Source organism: Scyliorhinus torazame, chromosome 14 (genome assembly GCF_047496885.1).
Source record: "Scyliorhinus torazame isolate Kashiwa2021f chromosome 14, sScyTor2.1, whole genome shotgun sequence".
Taxonomy (NCBI): domain Eukaryota; kingdom Metazoa; phylum Chordata; class Chondrichthyes; order Carcharhiniformes; family Scyliorhinidae; genus Scyliorhinus; species Scyliorhinus torazame.
In genome coordinates, this window is record NC_092720.1 from 203142140 (window position 1) to 203168364 (window position 26225).

The window sequence follows — 26225 nt, forward strand, 5'->3', positions numbered from 1 at the left end:
CACACCCCCATCCTCCATCTCCCCAACACCCGCACCCCCACCGACCACACCCCCATCCCCCATCTCCCCAACACCCGCACCCCCACCGACCACACTCCCATCCTCCATCTCCCCAACTACCGCACCCCCACCGACCACACCCCCATCCTCCATCTCCCCAACCCCCGCACTCCCACCGACCACACCCCCATCCTCCATCTCCCCAACCCCCGCACCCCCACCGACCACACCCCCATCCTCCATCTCCCCAACCCCCGCACCCCCACAGACCACACCCCCCATCCTCCATCTCCCCAACCCCCGCACCCCCATCGGCCACACCCCCATCCTCCATCTCCCCAACCCCCGCACCCCAATCGACCACACCCCCATCCTCCATCTCCCCAACTACCGCACCCCTACCGACCACACCCCCATCCTCCATCTCCCCAACCCCCGCACCCCCACCGACCACACCCCCATCCTCCATCCCCCCAACCCCCGCACCCCCACCGACCACACCCCCATCCTCCATCTCCCCAACCCCCGCACCCCCATCGGCCACACCCCCATCCTCCATCTCCCCAACCCCCGCACCCCAATCGACCACACCCCCATCCTCCATCTCCCCAACTACCGCACCCCCATCGACCACACCCCCATCCTCCATCTCCCCAACTACCGCACCCCCACCGACCACACCTCCATCCCCCAACCCCCGCACCCCCCACCGACCACACCCCCATCCCCCATCTCCCCAACTACCGCACCCCCACCGACCACACCCCCATCCTCCATCTCCCCAACCCCCGCACCCCCACCGACCACACCCCCATCCTCCATCTCCCCAACCCCCGCACCCCCACCGACCACACCCCAATCCTCCATCTCCCCAACACCCACAGCCCCATCGACCACACCCCCATCCTCCATCTCCCCAACTGCCGCACCCCCATCGACCAAACCCCCATCCTCCATCTCCCCAACTACCGCACCCCCACCGACCACACCCCCATCCTCCATCGCCCCAACACCCGCACCCCCACCGACCACACCCCCATCCTCCATCTGCCCAACCACAGCACCCCCATCGACCACAACCCCATCCTCCATCTCCCCAACCCCCACACCCCCATCCTCCATCTCCCCAACCCCCGCACCCCCATCCTCCATCTCCCCAACTACCGCACCCCCACCGACCACACCCCCATCCTCCATCTCCCCAACACCCGCACCCCCACCGACCACACCCCCATCCTCCATCTCCCCCACCGACCACACCCCCATCCTCCATCCCCCCAACCCCCGCACCCCCACCGACCACACCCCCATCTGCCCAACCACAGCACCCCCACCGACCACACCCCCATCCTCCATCTCCCAAACTACCGCACCCCCATCGACCACACCCCCATCCTCCATCTCCCCAACCCCCGCACCCCCACCGACCACACCCCCATCCTCCATCTCCCCAACCCCCGCACCCCCACCGACCACACCCCCATCCTCCATCTCCCCAACACCCGCACCCCCGCCGACCACACCCCCATCCTCCATCTACCCAACCCCCGCACCCCCACCGACCACACCCCCATCCTCCATCTCCCCAACCCCCGCACCCCCACCGACCACACCCCCATCCTCCATCTCCCCAACCCCCGCACCCCCACCGACCACACCCCCATCCTCCATCTCCCCAACTACCGCACCCCCACCGACCACACCCCCATCCTCCATCTCCCCACCTACCGCACCCCCACCGACCACACCCCCATCCTCCATCTCCCCACCTACCGCACCCCCATCGACCACACCCCCATCCTCCATCTCCCCAACCCCCGCACCCCCACCGACCACACCCCCATCCTCCATCTCCCCAACCCCCGCACCCCCATCGGCCACACCCCCATCCTCCATCTCCCCAACACCCGCACCCCAATCGACCACACCCCCATCCTCCATCTCCCCAACTACCGCACCCCTACCGACCACACCCCCATCCTCCATCTCCCCAACCCCCGCACCCCCACCGACCACACCCCCATCCTCCATCCCCCCAACCCCCGCACCCCCACCGACCACACCCCCATCCTCCATCTCCCCAACCCCCGCACCCCCATCGGCCACACCCCCATCCTCCATCTCCCCAACCCCCGCACCCCAATCGACCACACCCCCATCCTCCATCTCCCCAACTACCGCACCCCCATCGACCACACCCCCATCCTCCATCTCCCCAACTACCGCACCCCCACCGACCACACCTCCATCCCACCAACCCCCGCACCCCCACCGACCACACCCCCATCCCCCATCTCCCCAACTACCGCACCCCCACCGACCACACCCCCATCCTCCATCTTCCCAACCCCCGCACCCCCATCGACCACACCCCCATCCGCCATCTCCCGAACCCCCGCACCCCCACCAACCACACCCCAATCCTCCATCTCCCCAACACCCACACCCCCATCGACCACACCCCCATCCTCCATCTCCCCAACTACCGCACCCCCACCGACCACACCCCCATCCTTCATCTCCCCAACTACCGCACCCCCACCGACCACACCCCCATCCTCCATCGCCCCAACACCCGCACCCCCACCGACCACACCCCCATCCTCCATCTGCCCAACCACAGCACCCCCATCGACCACAACCCCATCCTCCATCTCCCCAACTACTACACCCCCACCGACCACACCCCCATCCTCCATCTCCCCAACTACCGCACCCCCACCGACCACACCCCCATCCTCCATCTCCCCAACACCCGCACCCCCACCGACCACACCCCCATCCTCCATCTGCCCAACCACAGCACCCCCATCGACCACAACCCCATCCTCCATCTCCCCAACTACTACACCCCCACCGACCACACCCCCATCCTCCATCTCCCCAACCCCCGCCCCCCACCGACCACACCCCCATCCTCCATCTCCCCAACTACCGCACCCCCACGGACCACACCCCCATCCTCCATCTCCCCAACACCCGCACCCCCACCGACCACACCCCCATCCTCCATCTGCCCAACCACAGCACCCCCATCGACCACAACCCCATCCTCCATCTCCCCAACTACTACACCCCCACCGACCACACCCCCATCCTCCATCTCCCCAACCCCCGCACCCCCACCGCCCACACCCCCATCCTCCATCTCCCCAACCACAGCACCCCCATCGACCACAACCCCATCCTCCATCTCCCCAACTACTACACCCCCACCGCCCACACCCCCATCCTCCATCTCCCCAACACCCGCACCCCCACCGACCACACCCCCATCTGCCCAACCACAGCACCCCCACCGACCACACCCCCATCCTCCATCTCCCCAACTACCGCACCCCCATCGACCACACCCCCATCCTCCATCTCCCCAACCCCCGCACCCCCACCGGCCACACCCCCATCCTCCATGTCCCCAACTACCGCACCCCCACCGACCACCCCCCCATCCTCCATCTCCCCAACCCCCGCACCCCCACCGACCACACTCCCATCCTCCATTTCCCCAACTACCGCGCCCCCATCGACCACACCCCCATCCTCCATCTCCCCAACCAAGTGTGTGTGAGAGAGAGAGTGAGTGTGTGTGAGTGTGTGTGAGAGAGAGAGTGAATGTGTGTGAGAGAGAGGGTGAGTGTGAGAGAGAGTGTGAGAGAGGGTGAGTGTGTGAGAGAGTGTGAGAGAGGGTGAGTGTGTGTGAGAGAGTGTGTGTGAAAGTGTGTGTGAGAGTGTGTGTGTGAGAGAGAGAGTGTGTGTGAGAGAGTGTGTGTGAGAGAGAGTGAGTGTGTGAGAGAGAGTGTGTGAGAGAGGGTGAGTGTGAGAGAGGGTGAGTGTGTGAGAGAGAGAGTGTGTGTGTGTGAGAGACAGAATGTGTGTGAGAGAGAGAGAGTGTGTGTCAGAGAGAGTGTGTGTGAGAGAGTGTGTGTGTGTGTGAGAGAGCGTGTGTGAGAGAGTGTGTGTGAGAGAGTGTGAGAGAGAGTGTGTGTGAGAGTGTGAGAGAGACTGTGTGTGAGAGTGTGTGTGTGAGAGATAGTGTGTGTGTGAGTGTGTGTGAGAGAGAGGGTGAGTGTGTGAGAGAGAGAGAGTGTGTGAGTGTGTGTGTGTGAGAGTGTGTGTGAGAGACAGATTGTGTGAGAGAGAGTGTGTGTGTGTGAGAGAGAGAGAGAGAGAGTGTGTGTGTGAGAGAGAGTGTGTGTGAGAGAGAGAGTGTGTGTGAGAGAGAGAGAGTGAGAGAGAGAGAGAATGGGTGAGAGAGAGAGTGTGAGAGAGGGTGAGTGAGTGAGAGAGAGAGTGAGAGAGTGAGTGGGAGAGAGAGAGTGTGAGAGAGGGTGAGTGTGTGAGAGAGAGTGAGTGAGAGAGAGTGATTGTGTGTGTGAGAGAGAGTGTGTGTGAGAGAGAGAGAGAGTGTGTGTGTGAGAGAGAGTGAGAGAAAGAGAGTGTGAGAGAGGGTGAGTGTGTGAGAGAGAGGGTGAGTGTGAGAGAGTGAGTGTGTGTGAGAGAGAGTGAGTGAGAGAGAGAGAGTGTGAGAGAGGGTGAGTGTGTGTGAGAGAGAGAGTGTGAGAGAGAGAGTGTGAGAGAGGGTGAGTGAGTGAGAGAGTGTGAGAGAGGGAGAGAGTGAGTGAGAGAGAGAGAGTGTGAGAGAGACAGAGAGCGTGAGAGAGAGAGGGAGAGGGTGAGTGTGTGAGAGAGAGAGAGTGAGAGAGTGTGAGAGAGAGGGAGTGAGAGAGAGAGAGTGTGAGAGAGGGTGAGAATGTGTGTGTGAAAGTGTGTGTGAGAGAGTGTGTGTGAGAGAGCAAGTGAGTGTGAGCGAGAGAGAGAGTGGGAGTGTGTGTCTGAGAGTGTGTATGTGAGTGTATGTGGGTGTCTGAGTGAATGAGAGTATGTGTGAGAGAGAGTGCATGTGAGAGAGTGTGTGTGAGAGCGAGTGTGTGTGAGTGAGAGGGAGTGTGTGCGAGAGGGAGTGTGTGAGAGCGAGTGTGTGTGTGAGTGAGAGAGTGAGTCTGTGTGAGAGTGTGTGCGAGTATGTGAGAGAGAGTGTGTGTGTGAGAGAGAGAGAGCGTGTATGTGTGCGTGTATGTGTGAGAGAGAGGGTGGGAGTGTGTGTGAGAGAGTGTGTATGTGAGAGTGTATGTGTGTGTCTGAGTGAATGAGAGTGTGTGTGAGAGAGAGTGCATGTGAGAGGGTGTGTGTGAGAGCGAGTGTGTGTGAGAGAGAGTGTGTGTGAGATGGAGTGGGTGTGAGAGCGAGTGTGTGTGTGAGTGAGAGAGTGAGTCTGTGTGAGAGTGTGTGCGAGTATGTGAGAGAGAGTGTGTGTGAGAGTGTGTGAGAGAGAGTGTATGTGAGAGTGTGTGTGTGAGTGAGTGTGTGTGAGAGAGAGAGTGAGACAGTGAGTGAGTGTGTGTGAGAGTGAGTGTGTGTGAGAGTGAGTGAGTGTGAGTGAGTGAGTGTGAGTGAGTATGTGAGTGTGTGAGAGAGAGTGACTGTGAGTGTGTGTGTGTGAGAGTGAGTGTGTGAGAGAGAGTGTGTGAGAGAGAGAGTGTGTGTGAGAGAGTGTGTGTGAGAGAGAGTGGGTGTGTGGGTGTGAGAGAGACAGAGTGTGTGTGAGAGAGTATGTGTTTGGGAGTGAATGTGTAAGAGAGAAAGAGAGAGTGTGTGTGAGAGAGTGTGTGTGAGAGACAGAGTGGGGGGGTGTGAGAGACAGAGTGTGTGTGTGAGAGAGAGTGTGTGTGAGAGAGTGGGTGTGTGTGTGAGAGACAGAGTGTGTGTGTGTGAGAGAGAGTGGGTGTGTGAGAGAGAGAGTGAGTGTGTGTGAGAGAGAGTGAGTGTGTGTGAGAGACAGTGTGTGTGTGAGAGAGTGGGTGTGAGAGAGAGTGGGTGTGTGTGAGTGTGTGTGTGAGAGAGAGTGTGTGTGTGAGAGAGAGTGTGTGTGAGAGAGAGAGAGTGTGTGTGTGTGAGAGACAGTGTGTGTGAGAGAGAGTGTGTGTGAGAGAGAGAGTGAGTTTGTGTGAGAGACAGAGTGTGTGTGTTAGAGAGTGTGGGTGTGTGTGTGAGAGTGTGTGAGAGAGAGTGTGTGTGTGAGAGAATGTGTGTGTGTGAGAGAGTGTGTGTGAGAGAGAGAGTGAGTGTGTGTGAGTGTGTGTGTGAGAGTGTGTGTGAGAGAGAGAGTGAATGTGTGTGAGAGAGAGTGTGAGAGAGGGTGAGTGTGAGAGAGGGTGAGAGAGGGTGAGTGTGAGAGACAGAATGTGTGTGAGAGAGGGTGAGTGTGTGTGAGAGAGTGTGTGTGAGTGTGTGTGAGAGAGTGTGTGTGAGAGTGTGAGAGAGAGTGTGTGTGTGAGTGTGTGTGTGAGAGATAGTGTGTGTATGAGTGTGTGTGAGAGAGAGGGTGAGTGTGTGAGTGTGTGTGTGTGAGTGTGTGTGAGAGACAGATTGTGTGAGAGAGAGTGTGTGTGTGTGAGAGTGAGAGAGTGTGTGTGTGAGAGAGTGGGTGTGAGAGTGTGTGTGTGAGAGAGTGTATGTGAGAGAGAGAGAGTGTGTGTGAGAGAGTGGGTGTGTGTGTGTGTGAGTGTGTGAGAGTGAGAGAGTGTGTGAGAGAGGGTGAGTGTGAGAGAGAGTGTGAGAGAGGGTGCGTGCATGTGAGAGAGAGAGTGAGTGTGTGTGTGAGAGAGAGAGGGTGAGTGTGAGAGAGAGAGAGTGTGAGAGAGGGTGAGTGTGAGAGAGAGAGTGTGAGATAGGGTGAGTGTGTGAGAGTGAGTGAGAGTGAGTGTGAGAGAGAGTATGTGAGCGAGAGAGTGAGTGAGAGAGAGAGTGTGTGTGAGTGAGAGTGAGTGTGAGAGAGTGTGAGAGAGTGTGAGTGTGTGAGAGTGTGTAAGAGACAGTGTGAGTGAGGGTGAGTGTGAGAGAGTGTGAGTGTGTGAGAGACAGAGTGTGTTGTATGAGTGAGAGTGAGTGTGAGAGAGAGTGTGTGAGAGAGAGAGAGTGAGTGACAGAGTGTGAGAGAGGGTGAGTGTGAGAGAGTGAGTGTGTGTGTGAGAGAGAGTGTGTGTGAGAGAGAGAGAGTGAGAGAGAGAGAGAATGAGTGAGAGAGAGTGTGAGAGAGGGGAGTGAGTGAGAGAGTGAGTGGGAGAGAGAGAGTGTGAGAGAGGGTGAGTGTGTGAGTGAGAGGGTGAGTGTGAGAGAGTGAGTGTGTGTGAGAGAGAGTGAGTGAGAGAGAATGTGAGAGAGGGTGAGTGTGTGTGAGAGAGAGTGTGAGAGTGTGAGGGTGAGTGAGTGAGAGAGAGAGTGTGAGAGAGAGAGAGAGTGTGAGGAGAGAGAGGGTGAGGGTGAGTGTGTGTGAGTGAGAGTGAGAGAGTGTGAGAGAGAGGGAGTGAGAGGAGTGTGTGTGAGAGGGTGAGTGTGTGTGAGAGGTGAGTGAGTGAGTGAGGAGTGTGTGAGAGAGGGTGAGTGTGTGTGTGAGTGAGAGAGTGAGAGTGAGAGTGTGAGTGAGAGGAGGGTGAGTGAGTGAGAGAGAGAGAGAGTGAGTGTGAGAGAGGGAGAGAGTGAGTGAGAGAGAGAGAGAGTGTGAGAGAGAGAGAGAGTGTGAGAGAGAGAGAGGGAGTGAGAGAGAGTGTGTGAGAGAGGGTGAGTGTGTGTGAGAGAGAGAGTTGAGAGAGAGAGTGTGAGAGAGGGTGAGTGTGTGAGAGAGAGAGTGAGAGAGAGAGTGTGAGAGGGGTGAGTGAGTGAGAGAGAGAGAGTGAGAGAGAGAGTGTGAGAGAGGGTGCGTGCATGTGAGAGAGAGAGTGAGTGTGTGTGTGAGAGAGAGAGGGTGAGTGTGAGAGAGTGAGAGTGTGAGAGAGGGTGAGTGTGAGTGAGAGAGTGTGAGATAGGGTGTGTGTGTGAGAGTGAGTGTGAGTGTGTGTGAGAGAGTGTATGTGAGCGAGAGAGTGAGTGAGAGAGAGAGTGTGTGTGAGTGAGAGTGAGTGTGAGAGAGTGTGTGAGAGAGTGTGAGTGTGTGAGAGTGTGTAAGAGACAGTGTGAGTGAGGGTGAGTGTGAGAGAGTGTGAGTGTGTGAGTGAAGAGTGTGTGTATGAGTGAGAGTGAGTGTGAGAGAGAGTGTGTGAGAGAGAGAGAGTGAGTGAAGTGTGTGTGAGAGGGTGAGTGTGAGAGAGTGAGTGTGTGTGTGAGAGAGAGTGTGTGTGAGAGAGAGAGAGTGAGAGAGAGAGAGAATGAGTGAGAGTGAGTGTGAGAGAGGGTGAGTGAGTGAGAGAGTGAGTGGGAGAGAGGGAGTGTGAGAGAGGGTGAGTGTGTGAGTGAGAGGGTGAGTGTGAGAGAGTGTGTGTGTGTGAGAGAGAGTGAGTGTGAGAGATTGTGAGAGAGGGTGAGTGTGTGTGAGTGAGAGTGTGGAGTGTGTGTGAGGGGTGAGTGAGTGAGAGTGAGAGTGTGAGAGAGAGAGAGAGTGTGAGGAGTGTGAGGGGTGAGGGGTGAGTGTGTGTGAGAGAGAGTGAGAGTGTGTGTGAGGAGGGGTGTGAGTGGGTGTGTGTGAGGGTGGTGTGTGTGAGAGGTGTGTGAGTGTGTGAGGTGTGTGTGAGAGGGTGAGTGTGTGTGTGAGAGTTGTGAGAGTGTGGTGTGTGTGGGTGGTGTGAGTGGAGAGAGAGGAGAGAGTGTGAGTGAGGGTGAGAGTGAGTGAGTGAGAGAGAGTGTGTGTGAGAGAGAGAGAGTGTGAGAGAGAGAGAGGGAGTGAGAGGTGTGTGTGTGAGAGGGGTGAGTGTGTGTGAGAGAGAGTGAGTGAGAGAGGTGTGTGAGAGGGTGGTGTGTGTGAGTGAGTGAGTGAGAGAGTGTGTGAGAGGGTGGGTGAGTGAGTGAGAGTGAGTGAGAGAGAGAGTGTGGAGTGAGGGTGAGTGTGTGTGAGAGGAGTGAGAGTGAGAGAGTGTGAGAGAGAGTGAGAGAGAGAGAGTGTGAGAGAGAGAGAGTGTGAGAGAGAGAGTGAGTGAGAGAGTGAGTGTGAGAGAGGGGGTGAGTGTGTGAGAGAGAGAGTGAGAGAGAGAGAGTGTGAGAGAGAGAGAGTGTGAGAGAGAGAGAGTGTGAGAGAGAGAGAGTGAGAGAGACTGCAGCCATCCCTGTTCAATGTTGAGGAGATTAATTGCTGCTGATACCGTTGCTAGGTAACGAGGCGACTGCCTCCAGATGATCACATCTTACACTTTAACGGGAAACAAGACATTCCCTCCACCCCTGCCCTCTGCTAACTCCCTGTGTGCCCCCCCCCCCCCCCCCCTGCCCACTTGCTGCTTTTCCGAGCAGGCAGCACTGGCAGGGGTTAAAGGTCTTGGTGGTGGGCTTGCTGGTTACCATGGCGAGGGAGGGAAGAGTCTTCTCCTGGGAGCTAGCTTTCTGATTGGCTGAATCCGAGGAATGAGAGGAATGATGACTTTTTTTCCTAATGGTTTTGGGAAATAACCATCTGGGATGAAAATGCAGGGGTGGGAGAGATAGGAGGAGGAGGGGGGCATGTTTGCGGCACTCTCCCGCTCGCTCTGTGGGAGTGGAACTGCTCACTGAAGGAGGAAGTGTGTGTAGAGAGAGAGAGAGAGAGAGAAGGACGGAAGGACAGAGAGGGGAGGAGGAGAGAGAGAGAGAGGGGAGAGGGGAAAGCGAATGCAACCTCTTCATCCTCCAGACTCTGGGTTGCCCTCTACGTGTGCAGGGGTGGCCTTGGCAAGCAGCCCAGCTCGTGGCGAAGGGGCTGCTTCGGGCACTGGGGTGCCAATGGAGGCCGGCTCGTGACACAGGAGGCAGATCTGTTAATAAGTCAAAGGGGGTGTTGGTGGGTGAGTGGGGGGTGCTGAGTCTCTGCAGCGGGGGTGGGAGGGAGATCTGGGCAGTGATGGGCTGTCAGCTGCACAGAGAGCTGGATGGAAGCAGGGACCAAGGCTCCGTGTCACCCTGACAGGATACAGCACATAGCGCGCAAGCAGCACAGAGCTTGCAGGTAAGCATGTTGCTTAACCCTTTCTTGTCATGCAGTGTTAGACTGGGACTGCCTTCTAATTCCTTATCGTATCCAAAATGGTGGGAATTTGCCCCAGGCTGAATTATTCTTTTAAATGCCTGTATTACCTTATTTTTTATGTAATATATATATGACTACAGACACACACACAGTCTCTCATACAAACACACACACACGTTCACACATTATATTGACGTGTAGAAGGTCTTTTTAAAGGCTTGTAATCCTTGGGCACCTCCAATAATCGTAGATATTATCCCACCTTGAGACACCTTGAGGGAAGATACAGTCAGTGTTTTTAAGGAGAAACCTTGGGTAAAAAGCAGCAGCAACCGAATGTTTAAAAAAATAACCTATGTGGTGAAGGACTTCCATGTTAAAATGAACAAGAGGCCACGGGTCTTAACAGAGAGGAGCTGGAACGAGTTCACCAGAGCTGCTTAAATAACCATGACGGCATCTGTAATTGTAATCTGTCACCAAATCACTCCTCCACTCTCATCAATCTATAGATAAACCATCTGAACCCCTCGATTAGATTCCAGTCTGTAACTCACTCCCAGTTATCCATTATTCCAAATACAAACCATATGAACCCCTCGATTAGATTCCAGTCTGTATCTCACTCCCAGGTATCCATTATTCTATATATAAACCATCTGAACCCCTCGATTAGATTCCAGTCTGTATCTCACTCCCAGGTATCCAGTATTCTATATATAAACCATCTGAACCCCTCGATTAGATTCCAGTGTGTAACTCACTCCCAGGTATCCATTATTCTATATATAAACCATCTGAACCCCTCGATTAGATTCCAGTCTGTAACTCACTCCCAGGTATCCAGTATTCTATATATAAACCATCTGAACCCCTCGATTAGATTCCAGTCTGTAACTCACTCCCAGGTATCCATTATTCTATATATAAACCATCTGAACCCCTCGATTAGATTCCAGTCTGTATCTCACTCCCAGGTATCCAGTATTCTATATATAAACCATCTGAACCCCTCGATTAGATTCCAGTCTGTAACTCACTCCCAGGTATCCATTATTCTATATATAAACCATCTGAACCCCTCGATTAGATTCCAGTGTGTAACTCACTCCCAGGTATCCATTATTCTATATATAAACCATCTGAACCTCTCGATTAGATTCCAGTCTGTAACTCACTCCCAGGTATCCAGTATTCTATATATAAACCATCTGAACCCCTCGATTAGATTCCAGTCTGTAACTCACTCCCAGGTATCCATTATTCTATATATAAACCATCTGAACCCCTTGATTAGATTCCAGTCAGTAACTCACTCCCAGGTATCCAGTATTCTATATATAAACCATCTGAACCCCTCGATTAGATTCCAGTCTGTAACTCACTCCCAGGTATCCAGTATTCTATATATAAACCATCTGAACCCCTCGATTAGATTCCAGTCTGTAACTCACTCCCAGGTATCCAGTATTCTATATATAAACCATCTGAACCCCTCGATTAGATTCCAGTCTGTAACTCACTCCCAGGTATCCATTATTCTATATATAAACCATCTGAACCTCTCGATTAGATTCCAGTCTGTAACTCACTCCCAGGTATCCATTATTCTATATATAAACCACCTGAACCCCTCGATTAGATTCCAGTCTGTAACTCACTCCGAGGTATCCATTATTCTATATATAAACCATCTGAACCCCTCGATTAGATTCTCATAGAATCATAGAATTTACAGTGCAGAAGGAGGCCATTCAGCCCATCGAGTCTGCACCGACTCTTGGAAAGAGCACCCGACTCAAGTCCACACCTCTCTCATCCCCATAACCCAGTAACCCCACCCAACACTAAGGGCAATTTTGGACACTAAGGGCAATTTAGCATGGCCAATCCACCATACCTGCACATCTTTGGACTGTGGGAGGAAACCGGAGCACCTGGAGGAAACCCACGCAGACACGGGGAGGATGTGCAGACTCCGCGCACACAGTGACCCAAGCCGGGAATCGAACCTGGGACCCTGGAGCTGTGAAGCAATTGTGCTAACCACAATGCTACCGTGCTGCCCTAAAAATTGACGAGAACAGGATTCAAACCCACGTGTGCAGAGCACAAAGGATTAGCAGTCCATCGCCTCAACCACTCGGCCACCTCGTCCCACATTCTAGTCTGTAACTCACTCCCAGGGACTCATTATTCTATATATAAACCATCTGAACCCTCGATTAGATTCCAGTCTGTAACTCACTCCCAGGGATCCATTATTCTATATAGAAACTATCTGAACCCCTCGATTAGATTCCAGTCTGTAACTCACTCCCAGGGATCCATTATTCTATCTATAAACCATTGAACCCCTCAATTAGATTCCAGTCTGTAACTCACTCCCAGGTATCCATTATTCTATATATAAACCATCTGAACCCCGCGATTAGATTCCAGTCTGTAACTCACTCCCAGGTATCCATTATTCTATATAAGGACCATCTGAACCCCTCGATTAGACTCCAGTCTGTAACTCACTCCCGTGTATCCATTATTCTATATATAAACCATCTGAACCCCACGATTAGATTCCAGTCTGGAACTCACTCCCAGGTATCCGTTATTCTATATATAAACCATCTGAACCCCTTGATTAGATTCCAGTCTGTCACTCCATTCCCAGGTATCCATTATTCTATATATAAACCATCTGAACCCCTCGATTAGACTCCAGTCTGTAACTCACTCCCAGGTATCCGTTATTCTATATATAAACCATCTGAACCCCACGATTAGATTCCAGTCTGGAACTCACTCCCAGGTATCCATTATTCTATATATAAACCATCTGAACCCCTTGATTAGATTCCAGTCTGTCACTCCATTCCCAGGTATCCATTATTCTATATATAAACCATCTGTATCCCTCGATTAGATTCCAGTCTGTAACTCAGTCCCAGGTATCCATTATTCTATATATAAACCATCTGAACCCCACGATTAGATTCTCATAGAATTTACAGTGCAGAAGGAGGCCATTCGGCCCATCGAGTCTGCACCGGCTCTTGGAAAGAGCACCCTACCCAACCCACATCTCCACCCCACCCCCATAACCCAGTAACCCCACCCAGCACTAAGTGCAATTTTGGACACTAAGGGCAATTTATCATGGCCAATCCACCTAACATGCACATCTTTGGACTGTGGGAGGAAACCGGAGCACCCGGAGGAAACCCACGCAGACACGGGGAGAACGTGCAGACTCCGCACCGACAGTGACCCAAGCCGGGAATTGAACCTGGGACCCTGGAGCTGTGAAGCAATTGTGCTATCCACAGTGCTACCGTGCTGCCTTAAAAATCGACAAGAACGGGATTCCAACCCACGTGTGCAGAGCACATAGGATTAGCAGTCCATCGCCTTCACCACTCGGCCACCTCGTCCCACATTCTAGTCTGTAATTCACTCCCAGGGACCCATTATTCTATATATAAACCATCTGAACCCCTCGATTAGATTCCAGTCTGTAACTCACCCCCAGGTATCCATTATTCTATATATAAACCACCTGAACCCCTCAATTAGATTCCAGTCTGTAACTCACTCCCAGGGATCCATTATTCTATATATAAACCATCTGAACCCCTCGATTAGATTCCAGTCTGTAACTCACTCCTAGGGATCCATTATTCTATATATAAACCACCTGAACCCCTCAATTAGATTCCAGTCTGTAACTCACCCCCAGGTATCCATTATTCTATATATAAACCACCTGAACCCCTCAATTAGATTCCAGTCTGTAACTCACCCCCAGGTATCCATTATTCTATATATAAACCACCTGAACCCCTCAATTAGATTCCAGTCTGTAACTCACCCCCAGGTATCCATTATTCTATATATAAACCATCTGAACCCCTCGATTAGATTCCAGTCTGTAACTCACTCCCAGGTATCCATTATTCTATATATAAACCATCTGAACCCCTCGATTAGATTCCAGTCTGGCACTCACTCCCACTTATTCAGGGTAGGATTGCTACAACCCTATGGAGTATATTGTTCTTTGTCCAACGAGGGGCCTTGCTGTATGAAATTTTTGATAAAGGTTGAGTCACAGAAAATTGAGCGTGGCGCTTCAAGTGCGCAAAATGTGTTCCGCATATGCTCATATGTGTTCCCGTACCAGCCTCCCCGAACAGGTGCCGGAATGTGGCGACTAGGGGCTTTTCACAGTAACTTCATTGAAGCCTACTTGTGACAATAAGCGATTTTCATTTTTACATTCATTTCATTTTCATTGCATTGTTTTTGGGCAAGGTGTTTCAAGTTACTTTATGTCCTTCTCACAATATCATGTCACTGAGAACCACTCTGCTTCCAGAATTCTCTTTTGCAACCACTGCTCCCTCTGGTCCATTCTCTCTTGTTGGAGGCAGTCATTGCCTAGCACTGTGGTACAAGTGTTACCTGCCACATGTCTGTCCAAGCCTGGGTATTATTCAGGTCTTGCTGCATTTGGTCATGGACTGGTTCAGTTTCTGGGGAGTCAGGAATGGTGCTGAATGCTCTGCAAATCTGCGAACATCCCCATTTTTAGCCTTAGAATGGTGGAGGAGGTCATTGACAAAACAATGGAAAATAATTGGACCTCGGACAATACTCTGAGGAACTAGTTCCTCCGGTGGGGAATCTGAAACAAGGCCCTGAAGCTCAAAATGAGAGCTCGGCCCTTCAGGGCTGATTTCAGGATGTGCTTTCTTCCACCCTTCCCTCACTCAATCTTTTCTGCTTCCATTTCTTTCATGCTGTCAGTCTCAGTCATCCACCAGGTCACCTCTCCTGGTGGCATCATTGGGAATCATAGAATCATAGAGTTTACAGTGCAGAAGGAGGCCATTCTGCCCATCAAGTCTGCACCAGCCCTTGGAAAGTGCACCCTACTTAAGCCCACACCTCCACCCTATCCCTGTAACCCAGTAATCCGACCTAACCGTTCAGACACTAAGGGGCAATTTAGCATGGCCAATCCACCTAACCTGCACATCTTTGGACTGTGGGAGGAATCCGGAGCAACCGGGGGAAACCCACACAGACACGGGGAGAACGTGCAAACTCCACACAGCCAGTCACCCGAGGCAGGAATTGAACCCGGGTCCTTGGAGCTGTGAGGCAGCGGGTGCTAACCACTGTGCCAATGTGGCACACTGTTTGAGCAAAGATTCCCAAAAGCTTCAGTGGAGATGTGCACCTGACCACCGTCAGAATTGTTCTGTGGCACTATGCTCCTCCATCCAAGCATCGTCACGTAGCATGCTCAGCGTGGGAGCCGACGCCTCAATCCATCTGGCCAGTGCCACTGTTTCTGCAACACATCAGCCTCCTCCCACCCCTCTCAGTTTCAACCCTTCAGCCTGTTCATCCAATCCATCCTCGTCGAAGTGCGCGCTTCTCTTTCAATGTATCCATGCTATTTTGCCTCAACCACTCCTTGTGGGACCAGCTCCCCCATTCGAGCCACTCTCTGGGTCAAGAGGTTTCTGCTAAATTCCCTGTTGGATTGGACTCATGATTATCTTACACTTGTGGATCTTCGCTCCGTCCTCGCTCCAAGTGAAGACCTCTCTCTGTGACGATCCACATTGCACCTCTACATCATTTTATAGACCTCCGTCAGGTCACCTCCAAGCCTTCTGTTTTCTGGAGGAAAGTGTCGCAGTCTTTTCAATCCCTCCTGATGGTTATAACTTACCAGTCATCTTTGTACACCTTTCCTACACTTTCTCCAGCGCTTGCTTTTTACAATATGAGCAGAATTGTGCACATTACGCCTGGTGTGGTCAATTATCTTTGCAAGTGATTCTCAGAAGCTGTCCTGATAGCTCTGCACCTTTGACACACAAACATTGCAAACCACAAGACTATCTTGTTTTCTAGCTGTTCCTGGGATTTGACATTGGCTGGCCAGACCAGCAAAGTGGCCTTTAGCCCCACCCTAATTGCCCTTGGAGAGGTGGTGGTGAGCTGCCTTCTCGAGCCGCTGCAGTCCCTGTGGTGTAGGTACACCCACTGTGCTGTTATCAAGATTTTGACCTGGTGACAGTGAAGGGAAGGCCGATATAGTTCCAAGTCAGGGTGAGTGGCTCGGAGGGGATCTTCCAGGTGGTTCCCTTGTATCTGCTGCCCTTGTTCTTCTAGGTGGTAGAGGTTGTGGGTTTGCAATGTGTTGTTGAAGGAATCTTGGTAAGTTTCTGCAGTGTATCCTGTAGACCTTACACACTGTTGCCACTGTGTGTCAGTGGTGGAGATGGGAACGTTGAAGGTGTTGGATAGAGTGCCAATCAGGTAGTTTGTTTTATCCAGGATGGTGTCGAGCTTCTTGAGTGTTGTTGGAGCTTCAGTCATCCAAGAAAGTGGAGAGTATTCCATCACATTCCTGACTTGTGCCTTGTAGATGGTGGACAGGCTTCACGGAGTCAAGAGGGGAGTTACTTATGACCTCTGACCTGCTCCTGGAGCCATGGTATTTATGTTTCTGGTCATACCCCGAGGATGTTGATTGTGGGGATTCAGCGATGGTAAGGCCGTTGAAAGTCAAGGGGAGATGGTTAAATCCTCTCTTGTTGGAGGTAATCATTGCCTAGTACTTGAGTGGCATAGATATTATTTACCACTTACCAACCCAAGTCTGAATATTGCCCAGGTCTTGCTGCATTTGGACATGGACTGCTTCATTCTCTGAGGTGTCGTGAATGGTGCTGAGCATTTTGTGCAGTCATCAGAGAACATCTCCACTTCTACAATATAATGGAGGGAAGGTAATTGATGAAGCAGCTGATGGTTGGACCTAGGACACTATTCTGAGGAACTCCTGCAGTGATGTCCTGGAACGGAGATGATTGACCTCCAACCACCACAACCATCTTCCGTTGTACCGGGTATGACATCCAACCAGTGGAGAGTTTCCCCCCCAATTCCCATTGACTCCAGTTTCACTAGGGCTCCTTGATGCCACACTCGGTCAAATACTGCCTTGGTGTTAAAGTCAGTCACTCTCACCTCACCTCTGGAGTCCAGCTCCTTTCTTCATGATTTGACCAAGGCTGTAATGAGGTCATCAATTGAGCATTAATGAGCAGATTATTGCAGAGTAAGTGCCACTTGATAGCACTGTTGATGACTCCTTCCATCATTTTACTGATGAAGTTCATTAAGATTGTAGTTTAGTCGGGCAGCATGGCCGGCACAGGCTTGGAGGGCCGAAGGGCCTGTTCCTGTTCTGTACTTTTCTTTGTTCTTTGAGGACAGCCTGATAGAACGGTAATTGGCTGGGTTGGATTAGTCCTGTGTTTTTTGTGTGCAGGACACACCTGGGCAGTTTTCCACATTGCCGAGTTGATTCCAGTGATGGAGCTGGAGCAGCTTGGCGAGGTGCGCAGCAAGTAGGTGCGCAGCAAGTTCTGGAGCACGAGCCTTCAGTACTATTGCTGTAATATTGTCAGGGCCCGAGGCCTTTGCAGTGTCTTCAGCTGTTTCTTGAGATCACGTGGAGTAAACCAAATTGGTTAAAGCCTGACATCTGTGTTGCTGGGGACCTCCGGTGTGGGCCAAGGTTGATCACCCACTCAGCACTTCTGGTTGAGGATAGTTGATAAAGCTTCAGCCTCACCCTGTGCTGGGATCCCCCATCATTGAGGATGGTCATATTTGTGGAGCCACCCTTCTCCCTTTTAATTGATTAATTGTCCACGATAATTCACAACTTTGATCTGATCTGGAGGCTGCGGAACCACTTTGCTCTGTCTACCTCATGTTCAATGCTAATCTCAGCTGCATTGCTGTCGTGGGCTCAGCATTTGGTTTCGAGTTTCAGGGCATACGGAAGGGAGAGACTATGTGGCCTAGCTGCCCTACCCCTGACGCCTTGCTGGTCAGTGCAGGTGAGGGGATTGGATTGGGATACACATAAATAGAGCCATTGAGTACGAAAACAGGGAACCTCTGCTGAATCTTCAGGTAGAAACAAACAAAATACGAGCAGGAGGAGACCATTCGGCCCCTCGAGCCTGCTCCGTCATTCAATATCATCTTGGCCGATCCTCTATTTCAAAGCCATTCTCCAGCGCTCTCCCCATACCCCATGGTGCCTTTAGTGTCGAGAAATGTATTTCTTTCTTAAATAAAGTCAGTGACTTGGCCTCCACAGCCTCTCTGCGGTAGAAAATTCCACAGATTCACCCATCCACTGAGTAAAGAGGTTTCTCCTCATCGAATGGCCTGGAACACGTGACCTACGGAGGTGGGGGCACTTGATGATGAGGAAAACAAATTGGATGAGCATTAGAGTGACTTCTCTCCCACAGCGGGCATTGGAGGTTGGGTCATTGACTGCATTAGGGGATGAGCTCACCAAATTTTTGATTGACAGGAGAATCCAGGGTCATGGGGGCCAGGGAAGACACAGGGTTAAGGGCTGCAATCAGATCAACCATGATCTTAATCGACTGGCGGAGCAGGGATGATGGGCTGAATGGGCTACTGCTGCTCTTATTTCTTACAGTGAGAAGCCTTGCAACACCAGGTTAAAGTCCAACAGGCTTGTTTCGATATCACTAGCTTTCGGAGCGCTGCTCCTTCCTCAGGTACTCCTTAATACCCTGGTTTGAAGCTCAGCGAAGGAGAAGTGGGTTAGGTGCCTGTTTCATCAAGGAGATCATGAAGTATGTTCAAGGCTGAGATAAGTCAGATCTTTAATCAGGAGGAGAATCAAGGGTTGTGGGGATAAGGCGGGAAAGTGGAGTTGAGGATTATCATTTCAGATCAGCCATGATCTCATTGAATGGCGGAGCAGGGTCGATGGGCAGAATGGGCTACTTCTGTTCCTACACCTTATGGTCACCCAGGTCTTAACTGCGGTGTGCAACTCACAAACACACACACACACACACACACACACAAGGAGCCCTGCAATGCTCGACAAATCACTTGGCACAGTTCGGCACGGTCTGCTGTGTCCTGCGCAAGATGACCATCGTCAGAGCACAGCCACAGATGACGTAGCAAGCAGCTGAGCAGGACAAGGAAGAGGGCAGAGAGGAGACGTAGTAGATGTGAGGTTCCCCAGAGCAGGAACCGAGGAGGGGAGAGGGGGGGGCGGCGGAGGGAACCACTAAATTGAACGGGAGGCAGAATGTCAGATTCTGGTGTGATTGTGGTAGTCACCACTGTTGTATATACCGCATACAAGGGTATTATGGTAAGGCCCCTGTACTACAGGTACAGGGGTAGATCCCTGCCTGCTGGCTCTGCCCAGTAGGCGGAGTATAAATGTGTGTGCTCTCTGAGCTGCGGCCATTTCGGCAGCAGCTGTAGGAGGCCACACATCTCTGTGTGATAAAGCCTCGATTACTCTCTACTCTCGCCTCGGCGTAATTGATAGTGCATCAGGGATGAAAGTTGTGTTTTTAGGTTGCCAGGGGGTTGACAGTCGAATTGTGCTTCCCGATGGCGAGTGGCATCAACCTCTGAATGAAACGGTGGCATTTCACGCCTGCTCATTCGAACACAAACTCGCCAGATTAAATTTACCTTTGGAATTAAGAAGACAGCAAAAGGAGAAAGACGTGGCTTCAGGGTCCTCACAGCAGGCGAGGTGGTCTTCCTGGTGGACTTGGGCTGAACAGGAGCTGATTTTCCTGCACAGTGGAGCAGGGGAGGGGGCTTTTTTCAACCAGGGAATAACCACTGAGATCGGGTGGAGGCTGCCGAAGGGGAACGGAGCATGGGTGACCGAGAGACAGAGGGGGTGGGAGGGAGGTGTCAGCCCTCAGAAGGATCCTGGGGCACAGAGGGAGGAAGCTGGGCTACACAGGGTAGGTCCAGGGTAAGTGGCGAAATCAAGGGTGCATAAGACCATAAGACATAGGAGCAGAATGAGGCCATTCGATCCATCGAGTCTGCTCCGCCATTCAATCATTCCCTCACTCGACTCTTCAGTACTCAGGGGGTATTGGGCACAGAAACACACCTTCTGTACGATAAGACCGTAAGACCATAAGACATAGGTGCAGAATTAGACCTCTTGGCCATTTGAATCTCCTCCACCATTCAATCATGATTGATATTTTTCTTGTCCTCATTCTCCTGCCTTCTCCCCATAACCCCTGATCCCATTATTGGTCACGAACCTATCTATCTCTGTCTTCAAGTCACTCCGTGATTTGGCCTCCACAGTCTTCTGCGGCAAAGAGTTCCACAGATTCACCACCCTCTGGCTGAAGGAATTTCTCACCTCGGTTCGAAAGGATCGTCCCTTCAGTTTGAGGCTGTGGCCTTGGGTTCTAGTTTTTCCTATTAGTGGAAACATCCTCTCCATGTCCACTCTATCCAGGCCTCGCAGTATCCTGCAAGTTTCAATAAGACCCCCCCTCATCCTTCTAAACTCCAACGAGTACAGACCCAGAGTCCTCAAGCGCTCATCATGTGACAAGCTCTTCATTCCAGGGATCACCCAGCGTCACGGAGAGGAAGTCACTGATGAGGAAGAAAGATTTGTGGTTGACAGAAGGCGGGATCAAGGATGAGAGTTCAAGGTTAATGGGATTACGGGCGGGAGGGGGCGGTGTGGGTGAGAGTGGTGGGGGCAGTTGTAGTGTGTCAGGGAGCTGATTGATAGTGACGGGGGGGCGGCAGGGGGAGATGGTCTGAGGCGAATGATAGTTGGTGATGGGGTTGGGTTGGGCATTACGGATGGATATCATGGTTTCCTCATTGCATCCAGATTAGAGCCAGAATGAGGGCCCGGCTAGATCTCTTGACTACCTCGTGAAATGTCGCTGTGTGTAGTGCCAGCAGATCCTGGGATTACAAACCACTTGCAAACAGCCAGACTGATGCTGCTGGGTGGCAAGGGATGGGTGGCTCTCTGGGTGCCATTTAAATATGGCATCCGGACTTAGAACATAGAACATAGAACAATACAGCGCAGTACAGGTCCTTCGGCCCACGATGTTGCACCGAAACAAAAGCCATCTAACCTACACTATGCCATTATCATCCATATGTTTATCCAATAAACTTTTAAATGCCCTCAATGTTGGCGAGTTCACTACTGTAGCAGGTAGGGCATTCCACGGCCTCACTACTCTTTGCGTAAAGAACCTACCTCTGACCTCTGTCCTATATCTATTACCCCTCAGTTTAAAGTTATGTCCCCTCGTGCCAGCCATATCCATCCGCGGGAGAAGGCTCTCACTGTCCACCCTATCCAACCCCCTGATCATTTTGTATGCCTCTATTAAGTCTCCTCTTAACCTTCTTCTCTCCAACGAAAACAACCTCAAGTCCGTCAGCCTTTCCTCATAAGATTTTCCCTCCATACCAGGCAACATCCTGGTAAATCTCCTCTGCACCCGCTCCAAAGCCTCCACGTCCTTCCTATAATGCGGTGACCAGAACTGTACGCAATACTCCAAATGCGGCCGGACCAGAGTTCTGTACAGCTGCAACATGACCTCCCGACTCCGGAACTCAATCCCTCTACCAATAAAGGCCAACACTCCATAGGCCTTCTTCACAACCCTATCAACCTGGGTGGCAACTTTCAGGGATCTATGTACATGGACACCTAGATCCCTCTGCTCAGCCACACTTTCAAGAACTTTACCATTAGCCAAATATTCCGCATTCCTGTTATTCCTTCCAAAGTGAATCACCTCACACTTCTCTACATTAAACTCCATTTGCCACCTCTCAGCCCAGCTCTGCAGCTTATCTATATCCCTCTGTAACCTGCTACATCCTTCCACACTATCGACAACACCACTGACTTTAGTATCGTCTGCAAATTTACTCACCCACCCTTCTGCGCCTTCCTCTAGGTCATTGATAAAAATGACAAACAGCAACGGCCCCAGAACAGATCCTTGTGGTACTCCACTTGTGACTGTACTCCATTCTGAACATTTCCCATCAACCACCACCCTCTGTCTTCTTTCAGCTAGCCAATTTCTGATCCACATCTCTAAATCACCCTCAATCCCCAGCCTCCGTATTTTTTGCAATAGCCTACCGTGGGGAACCTTATCAAACGCTTTGCTGAAATCCATATACACCACATCAACTGCTCTACCCTCGTCTACCTGTTCAGTCACCTTCTCAAAGAACTCAATAAGGTTTGTGAGGCATGACCTACCCTTCACAAAGCCATGCTGACTATCCCTGATCATATTATTCCTATCTAGATGATTATAAATCTTGTCCCTTATAATCCCCTCCAAGACTTTACCCACTATAGACGTGAGGCTCACCGGTCTATAGTTGCCGGGGTTGTCTCTGCTCCCCTTTTTGAACAAAGGGACCACATTTGCTGTCCTCCAGTCCTCTGGCACTATTCCTGTAGCCAATGATGACATAAAAATCAAAGCCAAAGGTCCAGCAATCTCTTCCCTGGCCTCCCATAGAATCCTAGGATAAATCCCATCAGGTCCCGGGGACTTATCTATTTTCAGCCTGTCCAGAATTGCCAACACCTCTTCCCTACGTACCTCAATGCCATCTATTCTATTAGCCTGGGGCTCAGCATTCTCCTCCACAACATTATCTTTTTCCTGAGTGAATACTGACGAAAAATATTCATTTAGTATCTCGCCTATCTCTTCAGACTCCACACACAATTTCCCATCCCTGTCCTTGACTGGTCCTACTCTTTCCCTAGTCATTCGCTTATTCCTGACATACCTATAGAAAGCTTTTGGGTTTTCCTTGATCCTTCCTGCCAAATACTTCTCATGTCCCCTCCTTGCTCGTCTTAGCTCTCTCTTTAGATCCTTCCTCGCTACCTTGTAACTATCCATCGCCCCAACCGAAACTTCACACTTCATCTTCACATAGGCCTTCTTCTTCCTCTTAACAAGAGATTCCACTTCCTTGGTAAACCACGGTTCCCTCGCTCGACGCCTTCCTCCCTGTCTGACCGGTACATACTTATCAAGAACACGCAGTAGCTGATCCTTGAACAAGCCCCACTTATCCAGTGTGCCCAACACTTGCAGCCTACTTCTCCACCTTATCCCCCCCAAGTCACGTCTAATGGCATCATAATTGCCCTTCCCCCAGCTATAACTCTTGCCCTGCGGTGTATACTTATCCCTTTCCATCATTAACGTAAACGTCACCGAATTGTGGTCACTGTCCCCAAAGTGCTCTCCTACCTCCAAATCCAACACCTGGCCTGGTTCATTACCCAAAACCAAATCCAACGTGGCCTCGCCTCTTGTTGGCCTGTCAACATATTCTGACTCCTTGAGGTAAAGGTTGGGCTGGAGTCTTCCTGCCCATCCTAGCCACGTGATTGGCTGGGGCTCTTGCTCCTGCATATCACATTGGCCAGTTGCCACATAATTACACGTGACCAGCTGCTCCATCTCCGCTCCGTCACTGACCGCCATCGCCTCCGCTTGGCAGTAGTGCTGAAATGAAAACCACCGGAAAAGCAAAAATTCCAAACCAACTTCAGTTGGCAGCACGGTAGCACAGCGGTTAGCACAGTTGCTTCACAGCTCCAGGGTTCCAGGTTCGATTCCCGGCTTGGGTCACTGTCTGTGCGGAGTCTGCACGTTCTCCCCGTGTCTGCCTGGGTTTCCTCCGGGTGCTCCGGTTTCCTCCCACAGTCCAAAGATGTGCGGGTTAGATGGATTGGCCATGCTAAATTGCCCATAGTGTCCAAAATTGCCCTTAGTGTTGGGTGGGGTTACTGGGTTACCGGAATAGGGTGGAGGTGCGTGCTTCAGTAGGGTGCTCTTTCCAAAGGCTGGTGCAGACTCAGTGGGCTGAATGGCCTCCTTCTGCACTGTAAATTCTACGTTTCTATGATTTAGTAATCAAACCAAAAGTATACTCGCCGCCTGGATGTTCTCCCTTACTGCCTGCCTTCTGCATGCCTCACGAACAAGCAAATTAGGAGCACGAGTAAGCCATTCGGCCCTTCGAGCCTGCTTCGCCATTCAGTGAGGTCATGGGGGGGCGGGTTTGTGTTTCGAATTCCACATTTTCAAATTGCATATTCCCCATCTATCCAAGAATCTATCAAAACCGCTTTAAAAATAATCAGTGACTCTGCCTCGACCGCCTTCTGAGGCAAAGAATTCCAAAGTCGCACAACCCTCTGAGAGAAATAATTCTCCTCATTACCATCCTATGAGGGCAAATCTTAATTTTAAACCAGTGATCCAACACGCACAACAGGAAACATCCGTTCCACGTCCATCCTGTTGGGACTATTCAGGATCGTGTATGCTTCAATCAGTCACCCCCTAACTCTTCTAAACTCCAGTCTGTCCAACCTTTCTTCGTCGGACAACCCGCTCATCAATCTAGTAAATTGCCTCTGAACCACCTCCAACGCATTTACACCCTTCCTTAAATAAGGAAACCAAAACTGCACACAGTGTTCGGGATGCAGTGTCACCAATGCCCTGTATAACTGAAGCACAACATCCTTACTTTTGCGTTCCATCCCTCCCGTAATAAAGGGTAGCATTCCATCCGCCTTTCTGTATGCTAACTTTTTGTGATTCATTCTCTCGAACAGCCGGATCCCTCTGCATCTCTGGATTCCACAGCCGTTTAAGTTATACTCTGTTTTTTTATCCTTCCTCTCATGATATGCAAACATGCAGCAAATGAACGAATAGAATAGGACACGGTCAATGAGTAGTCAGGACACTCAGGGGTGGTATCTCACTATAAAAGGGGTGAGGCACTCACACCCTGCCTCTTTCCACAGACCAACATCTACAGAGTGAGGCAGGGTGTATCCTCAGCATCACACCCCAGCACGTGGCTTAGAGCAAGGCTGGTTCAGTTAGACTGAGTTACTACATTTAGATTAGCAGAGAGTCGAACTCATTGAGAACTGTGCTAATAGTTCAATAAAACACATTGAACTCACTTCAAAGTCTGGAGCATCTTTTACTCAAAACTGCATCAAGTGGCAGCTTGTGTTATTCCAAATTACGTAACACAACATTGCCTTTACCTGTCTTCATGTCTTTAAGCAGTGGTGGGGGGGTGGGATGCGGGGCTGCTGATTTACTCTGACCAAGGCTACAGATAACCCTGCAGAACCACCTCAAGCATCTCTGCCCTACCTCGGCGACGGGTACGGGCTAGCTGGCTGCCAGGCAATGGTAAGGGTGCTGGCTGGGTGGCAGGTCTTGGGAGGACGAATCCTTATCGCCAACCACTGCCTTGTCAAATTGCAATCGTTGGTTAAAGGAAGTTGGGACAAAAGTAAGAGGGAGAGGTGCGTCTTTTAAACTGTGTGCCACTTGTCCCGCCCGCTGGTTAGCTCCTGCAGTTATGTGGCACCTTGTTTTCTAAGGGCATTAGCCATGTCTCGGTGTGTAACATCCTCACTTCTGAGTCAGAAGGTGGTGGGTTCAAGTCACGCTCCAGAACCTGATCAAAATAATCCAGGCTGACTCTCCAGCGCAGCGCTGAGGGAGTGCTGCACTGTCGGAGGGGCCAGTTGATGGGTGACGAGTGAAGGAGGTCGGAGGGGAAGTCGGTGTTCCATGATCTCGGACCGCCATTTTGAAGAAGAGCATGGGGAGCTGTCCAGACAGTCTTGGTCAACATCTATCCCTCAATCAGTATCACAAAGATGGGTTAGCTGCTCACGATCACACTGCTGTTTGTGGGAGTTTACTGTCTGCAAGTTGGCTACTGTGTCACCTGTGTCACAAAAGTGACTATCTCAAAACTACATCATTGGCTGTAAAGTACATTGAGATGTCCTGCGGTTGAGAAAGGTGCCAGATATATTTACAAGTCTTTCCATCGAAAAAGAGGACGTGCCAGTCGGAGTAGTGTATTCAATTTGGTGGATGTGGCTGTCCTGGTTAAGTGGACGGCGATGTGTTCAAAGTGTGGGGGCAAGGATTGCAACAGTGATCAGTATTGTTTTCACATTTCATTCACAGGATGTGGACCTTGGTAGCCAGGCCGGCATTTATCACCCACCCCGCGGTGCCCTTCAGGAGGTGGCGGTGAGCTGCCTTCCTGAACTGCGTCTGCAGTCCTGCAGTGCCTCTTGTAGATGGCACACAAGGCTGGTACCGTGCGCCAATGATGGAGGGGGAGTGAATGTTTATGGACAGGGTGCCAATCAAAAGAGTTACTTTGTCCTGGAGCTTTTTGAGTGTTGTTGGAACTGCATGCATCCAGGCAAGTGGACAGTATTCCATTACAC

At 51.5% G+C, this 26225-nt stretch overlaps 1 protein-coding gene across 13 annotated transcripts in view; it reads left to right on the top strand.

Annotated features, from left to right (window-relative positions):
* LOC140390360 (ras/Rap GTPase-activating protein SynGAP-like) overlaps nucleotides 1-26225 on the top strand; it is a 1167003-nt gene that overhangs the window by 398397 nt on the left and 742381 nt on the right. Inside the window, exon 1 of one of the 13 annotated variants that reach the window (XM_072475460.1) lies at nucleotides 9847-9964. The exons of the other annotated variants lie outside the window; for them this stretch is intronic. The gene's annotated coding sequence lies outside the window, so the exon portion shown is untranslated. Of the gene's footprint in view, nucleotides 1-9846; nucleotides 9965-26225 lie in introns of those variants that run through there. 13 annotated transcript variants of the gene reach the window in all.